This window comes from Salvelinus alpinus, chromosome 2 (genome assembly GCF_045679555.1).
Source record: "Salvelinus alpinus chromosome 2, SLU_Salpinus.1, whole genome shotgun sequence".
Taxonomy (NCBI): domain Eukaryota; kingdom Metazoa; phylum Chordata; class Actinopteri; order Salmoniformes; family Salmonidae; genus Salvelinus; species Salvelinus alpinus.
This window is the reverse complement of record NC_092087.1, coordinates 12,845,778-12,856,827: the sequence shown is the minus strand read 5'-3', so window position 1 is coordinate 12,856,827 and position 11,050 is coordinate 12,845,778. Positions and strand designations below refer to the sequence as shown.

The window sequence follows — 11,050 nt, the reverse complement described above, 5'->3', positions numbered from 1 at the left end:
CCAGCGAGCTGAGATAATGCGGCGCTTTACCTAGCGAAGACTTATAGATGACCTGGAGCCAGTGGGTTTGGCGACGGATGTGTAGTGAGGGCCAGCCAACGAGTGCATACAGGTCGCAGTGGTGGGTAGTATATGGGGCTTTGGTGATCAAACAGATGGCACTAGGATGGACTACATCCAGTTTGCTGAGTAGAGTGTTGTGGGCTATTTTGTAAATAACATCGCCGAAGTCAAGGATCGGTAGGATAGTCAGTTCTACAAGGTTATGTTTGGTGACATGAGTGAAGGAGCCTTAGTTGTGAAATAGGAAGCAGATTCTAGATTTAATTTTGGATTGGAGATGCTTAATGTCAGTCTGGAAGGAGTTTACAGTCTAACCAGACACCTAGCTATTTGTAGTTGTCCACATATTCTAGGTCAGAACCGTCCAGAGTAGTGATGCTAGTCGGGCAGGAGGGTGCGGACAGCAATCGGTTGAAGAGCATGCACTTAGTTTTACTAGCATTTAAAAGCAGTTGGAGGCCACGGAAGGAGTGTTGTATGGCATTGAAGCTCGTTTGGAGGTTTGTTAGCACAGTGTACAAAGAAGGGCCAGATGCATACAGAATGGTGTCGTCTGCGTAGAGGTGGATCAGAGAATCACCAGCAGCAAGAGCGACATCATTGATATATACAGAGGCCCTCCGATTTGACACACTTAACACTATCTGAGAAGTGTTCCAGGATACCTGGGCCTTGTTGATTAGAAAGGCCTGCTCGCTGAAGTCTTTTAGGGAGCATTTGACAGTGATGAGGGGTGGTCGTTTGACCGCGGACCCATTACGCACGCAGGCAATGAGGCAGTGATCGCTGAGATCCTGGTTGAAGACAGCAGAGATGTATTTAGAGGGCAAGTTGGTCAGGATGATATCTAAGAGGGTGCCATGGTTACAGATTTAGGGTTGTACCTGGTAGGTTCCTTGATAATTTGTATGAGATTGAGGGCATTTATCTTAGATTGTACCAAAAGGCCTCCTGCAGGGACTGGGATTTTTTTTTTTTTATACTATATAAATATAGGACAAACCACACATCACAACGAGACAGACACAACACTACATAAAGAGAGACCTAAGACAACATAAGGCAGCAAAACATGACAACACAGCATGGTACAAACATTACTGGGCAAAGTCAACAACACAAAGGTCAAGAAGGTAGAGACAACAATACATCATACAAAGCAGCCACAACTGTCAGTAAGTGTCCATGATTGAGTCTTTGAATGAAGAGATTGAGATAAAACGTTGAGGGGCTAGGGGTTGATTTTGGGATTCAGGGTATAAGTACCACGCACATGCTGGAATAAATGTGTCGGTGTATCAAATATTTTTTTTTCATATGCTGATTGATTCGTCTCGGATGGATGATACAACTATTTGATTTCAGCTGCCCCATGTTCTTAAGTACTTACGGTAACTAACTTTTTCTGATTGTGTCACATTCGTTCTTATTTTACAAACTATTTGGTTTGTTGTGCCCTGCCAGCGACCCTCGACATGACGAAGTTACTGTTTCTAAATGTATATTTGCCCGAACGGTTGATGTTAGCTGCCCAATAGATATGAGACACAAATAATACAGGGAAAGAGCGAATGATCAACTGAGATGCAAGCTGCACGGAAATGGGATTCCATGGCCAGGTTAGTAACAGTAGACAGCTAGCGAGAATAACGTCCTCAGGTCTTCTGTAGATATCTTATTTGAAATATGAATTAATGTTAGCTAGCTAACCTGTCCCCGTATCTGCGTTTAGACGTCGACGATGGGTATGACGTGTGGTATAATGGTCTGTACAGGCGTCACTCCGTCGATCGACGTGTGAGCATGGGCGGAGTCGGATTTTTTGGAGCAATGCGTACTTTTGTTCACATCGCAGTTGCGTTCCACCACAGAAAAATTAGACATATTTCACCTGATGTATAAATGTGAAGTATCTGGTCGAAAATCTCCCCCCTGCCAGAATAACCCCACCACCCACTCTCTTCGCGTGAACGCGCACTCACTCCTTCATTGCTACGACTTGCTTACTAGTTGAAATTTCTTAGCACTTTAGGCTGCGTTTCATTATTTTTTAATTGTCGGTTTGATCGCGGGGGAGGCACTAGGAATGTCTGTAGTTTTCGGATTGGCTATTTGTTTCAAGTGTATTAGTCTATAAATAAATCTCTTTGCCAAAATTCGTCATCTCTCCCATGTCTTATTATTGTTTATTTATTTTTTATTTTATTAAAACATTTTAGAGGGTGGATCAGCTTTAATATTGCTGATAGATTGTAGCTTCCATCAATGTAATTCTCTGCATCATTTCCAACCCCCCATCGAAAGGGGGGTGAATGTAACCGATGTGAAATGGCTAGCTAGGTAGCGGTGGTGCGCGCTAGCAGCCTTTCAGTCGGTGACGTCACTTGCTCTGAGACTTGAAGTAGTGGTTCCCCTTGCTCTGCAAGGGCCGCGACCTTTGTGGAGCGATGGGTAACGATGCTTCATGGGCTACCGTTGTTGATGTGTCCCAGGGTCCCTGGTCCGCGCCCGGGTCGGGGCGAGGGGACGCCGTAAAGTTATACTGTTACACATGCATACATATACACACATACACATATATATTTTCCTGTATTATTCCTCGCAATCCCTACCACCCTTCCCCTAATTGTAGTAAACTAATAAACAATAACACTTAAACGCTACTTAAGGATTTAACTAGCTTCAGAAGCAAACATGTCTCTACAAATTGGAGGAGCTTGAACTGCGCTTACTACTCAGGAGGATAAATAAAAACAAACAAGGGATCAAATGGAATGTTCGTCCATGAACCAGAATCTGGGTTTTAGACGAGTGGCAGCACACGGAAAAGTATTGCTTCGAAACTAGGAATCTTTTACCGCTTGTGCATTGTCACGGAAGTGTGCCAGGTTATCAGGCATGTCCCGAAGGAGGATTTTGTTGCCTATCCCTAAAAGTATTCGGATCATTAGAATTATTTGTTTTATACAGGAGCTGTCGATAGAAAATATATTCGGATCTGAGCTCCAGAAAACTCGGCCAGCGAGTACTAAAACTACAAGGGAGGATCTCAAGGATCCTGATTGTAGTCTGCGATGCAAAGTACCGCTTCACCATGATCAACGTGGGCGCATATGGTCGGGAGGGAGAAGCAAGTTCGGAGTGCTTGCCTGGGACACAAACACCGAGCCCATATGTCTTCGTGGGAGACGAGGCATTCCCTCTGAGGGTAAACCTGATGCAACCATATCCAGGTAAGATATGCTAAATGCATGTGACTATACACTGAGTGTACAAAACATTAGGAATACCTTCTCTTTCCATGAAAGACCAAGCAAATCCAGGTGAAGCTATGATCCCTTATTGAAGCCACTTGTTACATCCACTTCAATCAGTGTAGATGAAGGGGAGGAGACAGGTTAAAGAAGGATTTTTAAGCCTTGAGACATGGATTATGAATGTGTGCCATTCAGAGGGTGAATGGGCAAGACAAAATACAAAAAAAGTGTCTTTGAACGGGGTATGGTAGTAGGTGCCAGGCGCACAGGTTTTAGTGTGTCAAGAACTGCAACGCCGCTGGGTTTTTCAAGCTCAACAGTTTCCTGTGTATAAAAAATGGTCCACCACCCAAAGGACACCCAGCCAACTTGACACACCTGAGAAGCATTAGAGTCAACATGGGCCAACATCCCTGTGGAAAGCTTTTGACACCTTGTAGAGTCCATGCACGGGTGAATTGAGGCTGTTCTGAGGGCAAAAGGGGGGGGTGCAACTCAATATTAGGAAGGTGTTCCTAATGTTTTGTACACTCAGTGTAAATGTGTTGTGAAAATTATACCAATATTTACTTGTGCCTCACATAAGTGATCTGGCATCCCAATAAGAGGATGGGGGGGCCTATATCCAAAGCATAGGCTACACAGTTGTTACACAGTATATATTTGATAGCCTTCATGTTCCTGTTCAATACTAATGGAAACGCATATATTATTCAAAGGTTCTTCTCGCCTTGGTGTGCACAACAACCACAAGGATTACTTCCTCACACCAGCTGGTCGAGTGTCTTTCCAGGATGCTGCTCTCACGTGCTAGTCTTGCTAACACCAACCTCTCTATGTCCTTGACTTGAGAGTCTGGAACGGCTTTTGATGTGTCTCACGAAGCGAAGATAATGAAGGGGCTGTGCCCTCAGACTTCAAGGCGGCATCCTACGCTGGTTGTATATCCCTTTTTTCAAATGAAATAAATCATGATCTATTGTTTTTACATATGTCCGCCCCAGCTCTTGCGGAATTAGCAAACACACACAGAGGCTAGCTAGTCCAAACCTTTGGAGTTAGGACATCGTTTGCCGCTAACGTCATGAATAAATCATCACACATATTTTCAAAACGTAACGCTTCTACAATAAAACGAGTGGCATATTCGACAACTACAACCTGTTAAACGTTACAATCTTGTGGCAAGCAAGTAGCAACTAAAGTTAACTAGCATTGCTAACGTTAGCTAGAATTGTTCAACCCATAGAAAGCCAGCCAGCTAATAACTTTAACTTGCTTGCTATCAACTCGAAATCAGCTAGCATATCAAATCAATGTATTAGTTATAAATGAACTAGTTAGCTAATTATAGGCTGAACATTTCCTTACCCACTGAAATTGACATAGTAGGGCAATGATGTGAATCACCCATACATCACCCTGTTCCTAGGCCGTCATTGAAAATAAGAATTTGTTCTTAACTGACTTGCCTAGTTAAATAAAGGTAAAATAAATAAATAAAAACATTCTAGCAAGCTAGCTACTACTGTACTACCCAAATTCACTTCTGGCAAGTTTCCTCCCTGCCCCCTAATTTTGGTAATGTATGAACATGAAATACCCTAAACATTAATAGATCATAGTCTGCTCCAAAAGGATCAAACTACAGCAAGTATGACCAACAAAACGAAAAGAGATATGAATCATTTTTCATCAGGTCAACCTAAAATGTCTATCTAATGCAACATTTTACAAATTTAAAGATCGAGAAAACGAGAGCATGTACAAAATGTACTTTATTTTACAGGATTATATAATGCGTGAAGCAAACATGGAATTACTATGAAATGTGAAGGTGAAGACTCTGAAGATGTCGAGTGAAAGTGTCTTTCATCCCTCTAAGTACCCTGTGGATGAAAGTGATTGTCTGGCTCCTCGCCATTAAACCTAGTTAAGGAGGAAACTGACGCCTTTGCAGCCTGAATGGAGAATGTTTTAGGTACGAACCAGTCCTCGGGGAATACGATTTATTTTGCCGGGTGCATACATTGCGTTGGATGGTAAGATGAAACCATCAATACTAGATCAACATCGCCACCTGCTGACCTTTGGGCTAGCTTGGAATGGTTGGTTGCTGTTCCTCCCTCCCTCCTTGTTGTTCCGTGTCACTCACTCACTCACAGTACACACACCAAGGCCCCTCCTCTGCCTGCTAGAGCGGCACTTCTCTCTCCCTCACGCTTTATCAGCTCTGGTTTATAAAATCACAAATTGACTTTTCTGCTGCTTCCCTCACTCGTATCGGGTCTGGATCCGACCAGGTCGTTATGGAACTGGTCTAGTTGTCCTCGGGTCCGTTCGGAAACAGATCTTTATATTGAAAAATGTATGTATAACGGGTACGGGTAGGAAAGCCCCAGGGCCATTTCAGAACAGGAACAACTTTTTGGACCCGTGAAGACCTCTACTTGAGAGGCCCAATATAACAATCCCTGTCACAACAGACAATGCCAGGAACATTGTGAATGCTGTCACAGAAGCTGGACTTGGACCACAAAAACGGGGCTTTTTATTTTTGTGTCTTTTGATTTTCAGACCGAGAGTCCTCTGCTCTTATAGAACTTGAGGGAGCCATTGGGTTGAAGCAGGAACCAGAGCCAAGGCAAACTATGGAGAAACAGGTGGGAAGGACCAGGAAGGAGGAAAAGCAACTTAGAGGACTAGACTCTGTCTAGATGTCTCTCCTTCCAATGGAAACGATGGCTATGATCAGAAATCACCTCACTCAGTCAGTTCCAAACTCACACCGGGGTTAGTAGAGGGGGAGGCTCTCTATCCAGCTCAACATCCAATCAAAACAGAGACTGAAGGACTGGGTGTTTATCTGTTGGATCTGTCAAGTGACCCCAAATGCATTCTCTTCAGTGAACCTTGACCTCTGGGCAGCACAGATTGACAATAGTGTAAGTATGAAGGGGGTAGAAGGTGGTGAAGGACTACTGTCAGGGTTTGAGGCGCTACAGATACCGCTACATTCAAATTCCCATCAAATACACAACCACAACACAGCATTGTGTTGCAACGTGTGTGGGAAACCCTGTAGACATATGGGCCATTTAAACGCACATGTGCGAATGCACATGAAAGAGAAGGCATTTCTCTGCGGGGTTTGTGCTAAGTGCTTTAGCTCGTCGGGGAGGTTGAAAGGTCACCAGAGGATTCACACAGGGGAGAAGCCCTATCAGTGCCATATCTGTAGGAAACGGTTCAATCAGACCGGATACCTGAAAGTGCATCCGAGTGTCCACACAGGAGAGAAACTGTTCAGTTGTCCTGTGTGTGGCAAGTGCATCAGCCGCTCCGACAAAATCAAACGTCATCTCCAGACCCACAGCCGTGAAGGCACCTAGGCTTGTGATTTTCTCTCTTTCTCTCAAAGAGCTAGGGATTCTGCGACTTTCTTAGAGAATGTTTTCTGAGTAACGCTTCTCCATGCCATAGTCTCTCTCTCTCTCATGCAATAGGTTTTGTATTGCATTATAGTCAATTTAGTGTGTCCATTTTCTTTTTGTACATTTCACTGAATGGAGTTTTTGTGAAAAAAACACAACATTTTCTGAGATAGTTGCTAGTCTTTCTGAATTATACTGAACAAAAATATGGTGTGGCATTTCAAGAAACTTATTAAAGAGCATGATCATTACACAGGTGCACCTTGTGCTGGGAACAATAAAAGGCCACTGTAAAATGGGGAGTTTTGTCACACAACACAGTGCTACAGATGTCACATGTTTTGAGGGAGCGTGCAGTTGGCATGCTGACTGCAGGAATGTCCACCAGAGCTGTTGCCAGAAAATGTTATGTTAATTTCTCTACCATAAGCCGCCTCCCAACGTCGTTTTAGAGAATTTGGCATAACATCCAACTGGCTGTTTAATCAGCTTATTGATATGCCACACCTGTCAGCTGGATGGATTTTCTTGGCAAAGGAGAAATGCACACTAATGCAGTTGCTTTGCAAATTTGTGCTCAAAATTTGAGAGAAATTAGCTTTTTGTGCGTATGGAAACATGGGACCAACACTTTACATGTTGCGTTTTTATATTTTTGTTCAGTATAACTGTGTTGCTTGTTCACGAGGGTTGGTCCTGAGCTAGGCGCTGCTGCACATACAGGTAACTGCTAAAATAATTAAAGATGGTGCCGACAGACATGGCAGCTCTGCTTCTAGCTCCTAAGCAACTTTGCGATATTACAGCACTGTTGGAGCTAGGAATACAACCATTTCGCTAGACCCGTAATAACATCTGCTAAACATGTGTATGTGACCAATAAAATTTTATTCAATTTAATGGAAATACTTTAGTAAATGAGCAATACAAAGTATATTGAAAGCAGGTGCTTCCACACAGGTGTGGTTCCTGAGTTAATTACCCAATTAACATCCAATCATGCTTAGGGTCATGTGAAAAATGCTGGGCAGGCCATTATTTTGGCTACCATGGCAATGCCCCCATCCACAGAGCACGAGTGTTCAGTGAATGGTTTGATGAGCATGAAAACTATTTAAACCATTTGCCATGGCTGTCTCAGTCACCAGATCTCAACCCAATTGAACACGTATGGGAGATTCTGGAGCACCGCCTGAGACAGCATTTTCCACCACCATCGACAAAACACCAAATTATGGATTTTCTTGTGGAAGTATGGTGTCGCATCCCTCCAATATAGTTCCAGACACTTGTAAAATCTATGCCAATGTGCATTAAAGCTGTTCTGGTTCGTGCTGGCCCAACGCCCTATTAAGATATTTTATGTTGGCGTTTCCTTTAATTTTGCAGTTACCTTTATATTCACTATAGCAAAGATCTGTTGGTGGCCCATTGTTTGGAAGTGAAACAGACGTTTTTGTCGGACCCAGATCAAGGCTTTACCTGGAATTAAAAGCACTTTAGATGCTGTATATATATATATATATATATATAATGGTCCTAGTATTAAACATGTATTAAACATGTCATCTCCAATAGTTCCCTGTGAACAGTAATGAGTTAGGACGTCCCCGGGACAACATGAAATGTTCCCCTGGAGGATTTTATCTAGTTCCCGGTTTGTCCCGGGGACGTCACTTGATGAGAATTATTATTTAACATGTCCTCACCCCCTGTGAGGTTTTGCTGTTTATAGTGTGCGGATTCGTCAATTCTTTGTTGATACATTCTGTCTGTATATTATGTTTATCATCTATATTCACCGTTTCATCAAATCAAATTCCGGATATGTTTAAATGTCCTTTGTGAATAAAGGTAACTCTGTTTCTGAATGTTATTCAACAATATAACTTATTTATTCTATGTTTCATATGCTTTCAGAGCTTGATCTTACCACATCGTAATATAAGATTGTTTTACTCCACACTCCAAACAATGTATAGCCTCAAATATAGCATGGTTTACAGAACAGAACTACCTTGTATGACTGTGCATGTGTGTACATTTCAATGGATGCTGTGAGTGTATTGTATGAGTATTCCAGTATGATGTGCAGGAGTTTATGTTGTAATTGGCAGTGGGTGGTGGTATGTGCATCAAATTGAGGGAAGTAGTACATAAAACATTGATTTTGGTATGTTATTACATGATTGGTTGAAGTTATTACATTCACAAAGTGTTTACTCACCAGTTAATGTAATAACATTCCATTTAGCGGGAAAAGTAATTACGTTTACCGGTCAATATTTTATTACGTTTACCAGCACGTTATTACATGACCCTGTATATAGCTTATTTACTTTCTTATGTTTTTATTTCTATTTGTCATGTTTTTGTTCTACTTTACTTTATTTTTTAAAGTACTACTGATATTGATTACTGCATTTCACTGTACTTGTGCACATTACAATAAAAACTTAACTTGAAACTTCTAAATCTAAGTCTGTCCCTTTAGAAGTTTATATCAAATGTTTTTAATGTTGTCATGCTTCATAAAAACAGGTGTAGACTAACAGTGAAATGCTTACTTATGCTCAGTCCCGTCCCAAAATTGCAAAGAAAAAAAGAGAAATAATAGAAAAATAATAACACAAGGAACAAATCCACAATGCCAATAACTTGGCTAAGTACACAATATTTGCACATTATTCTTTTTTTAAATTCTTCAAGCTCTGTCATGTTGGTTGTTTTCAAGTCTTGCCATAGATTTTCAAGCAGATTTAACTCAACTGTAACTCGGCCACTCAGGAAGATTTACTCTCTTAGTAAGCAACTCCAGTGTAGATTTGGCCTTGTCTTTTAGGTTATTGTCCTGCTGAAATGTGAATTTGTCTCCCAGTGCCTGATGGAAAGCAGACTGAACCAGGTTTTCTTCAAGGATTTTGCCTGTGCTTAGCCCCATTCCATTTATTTTTGTCCTAAACTCCCTACTCCTTGCTGAAGACAAGCATACCCATAACATGATGCAGCCACCACCATGCTTACAAATATGAAGAGTGGTACTCAGTGATGTGTTGTGTTGGACCTGCCCCAAATGTAACGCTTTGTATTCAGGATGTAAAGTGAATTTCTTTGCCACATTTTTTGCAGTTTTACTTTGTGTGTCTTATTGCAAACAGGATGCATGTTTTGGAATATTTTTTTTCTGTACAGGCTTCCTTCTTTTCAATCTGTCATTTAGGTTAGTATGGTGGAGTAACTACAATGTTGTTGAACCACACAATGGGGTATTGTGTGTAGGCCAGTGACACAGCATCTCAATTTAATCAATTTTAAATTCAGGCTGTAACAACAAAATGTGGAAAATGCCAAGGGGTGTGAACACCTTCTGAAGACACTGTCTACACGGAGTATATCAAACATTAAGAACAACTGCTATTTCCATGACGACCAGCTGAAAGCTAGGATCCCGTATTGATGTCACTTGTTAAATCCACTTCAATCCGTGTAGATTAATGGGAGGAGACAGACTAAATAAGGATTTTTAAGCCTTGAGACAATTGAGACATGGATTGTGTATGTGTGCCATTCAGAGGGCGAATGGGCAAGACAAAATATGTAAGTGTCTTTGAACTGCAAAGCTCCTGGGTTTTTCACACAACAGTTTCCTGTGTGTATCAAAAATGGTACACCAGTCCAAAGGACATTGAGCCAACTTAACACAACTGTGGAAGCATTAGAGTCAACATGGGCCAACATTCCTGTGGAACGCTTTCTACACCTTGTAGCCCCAATCACTTAGGCCAAGTGTCTTGGGCAATAGGGGCTTGGGGTTGTTACAAGACAGGGCCTTTATCACCTCTCAGGACTGAGGCTACAAGAGTAGGCCATCTAACTCGACTGGCATCCCTCCAGTATCTTTCCCACGGTCTATTCTGGGACACCGTTGCTCCCACACACATTACTGTACAGTGTTGTATCATTGTGTATTAAATGTTATTTTTTAATAAACTAGTAATTGATTACCTTGTCAATTGTTTTGTTTCCTCCTCCATACACCTAAAAAGCACAGCTCAGCTCTCTAGATTGAATAGTGCTAGTGTGCATTATTATCTGACAGCGGTTCAAATTAAAGCCTAGTTTGTTGGAACACAAATTAACTTTCCTGAACCTAGTAGTAAACACAGAGAAGCCACAGTAGCCACCGCAGAGAAGCCACAGTAGTCACCACAGAGAAGCCACAGTAACCACCACAGAGAAACCACAGTAGTCACCGCAGAGAAGCCACAGTAACCGCCACAGAGAAACCACAGTAGT

At 41.9% G+C, this 11,050-nt stretch overlaps 1 long non-coding RNA gene across 1 annotated transcript; it reads left to right on the top strand.

The window, feature by feature from the left end:
* Window positions 1–1,129: 1,129 nt before the first annotated feature.
* On the top strand, window positions 1,130–10,758 carry LOC139554143 (uncharacterized). The gene is made up of 3 exons (XR_011670801.1): window positions 1,130–1,682; window positions 3,034–3,296; window positions 4,040–10,758. It is a non-coding gene; the product is annotated as an uncharacterized lncRNA (long non-coding RNA).
* Window positions 10,759–11,050: the final 292 nt, after the last annotated feature.